The 609-nt window shown below is 29.4% G+C and overlaps 1 pseudogene; it reads left to right on the top strand.

Annotated features, from left to right (window-relative positions):
- Positions 1 to 222: 222 nt before the first annotated feature.
- LOC111739779 lies at positions 223 to 340 on the top strand (annotated as a pseudogene).
- The last annotated feature ends 269 nt before the right edge of the window (positions 341 to 609 follow it).

Here is a 609-nt window from a genome sequence, read left to right as displayed (position 1 = left end):
TTTAGGATGCGTTCAGTGGATGAAGTTAAATCTTGATTTGTCGTTGCTTTATAAATAAAGACAGGGAATTTGTTCATTGTAACATGGTATTTTTTATTTTATTTTTTTTGCCAAAATGTACTTATCAAATTAAAAAACAGTAAGTACATGGTATAATTTTAAACATGCATATCAACTAAATAGCCTTTGGAAAAATCTCTCCTTAAGGAATTAAAATTTCTTGTCTACAACCATGCCACCCTGAACAGGCCAATCTAGTCTGATCTCGGAAGCTAAGCAGGGTCGGGCCTGGTTAGTACTTGGGTGGGAGACCACCTAAGAATATCAGGTGCTGTAGGCATTTTAAAAAAAAAAAACATAAAATTTTTTGAACATAGTGAGTTTATTGCAATATTGCTTATACTGGCAAAAATCTGAATTCCCATAAGAAAAGACTGTTTAAATAAATTAAGATATGTCTAACTTACCTATCTTACAAAGCTATTAAAAATAAAGATTTATATCCACATTTGTTGAGCTGGAGTGATGGCAAATATATGTTTTAAAGTAAAATTAAAAAAAGAAAATTTCTAAGAAATGTGTTTTATATAATCCACTTTTATTTTAAAA

Source organism: Pteropus vampyrus, unplaced genomic scaffold (genome assembly GCF_000151845.1).
Source record: "Pteropus vampyrus isolate Shadow unplaced genomic scaffold, Pvam_2.0 Scaffold53, whole genome shotgun sequence".
NCBI lineage: Eukaryota > Metazoa > Chordata > Mammalia > Chiroptera > Pteropodidae > Pteropus > Pteropus vampyrus.
This window is presented reverse-complemented; position numbering and strand designations above follow the sequence as displayed.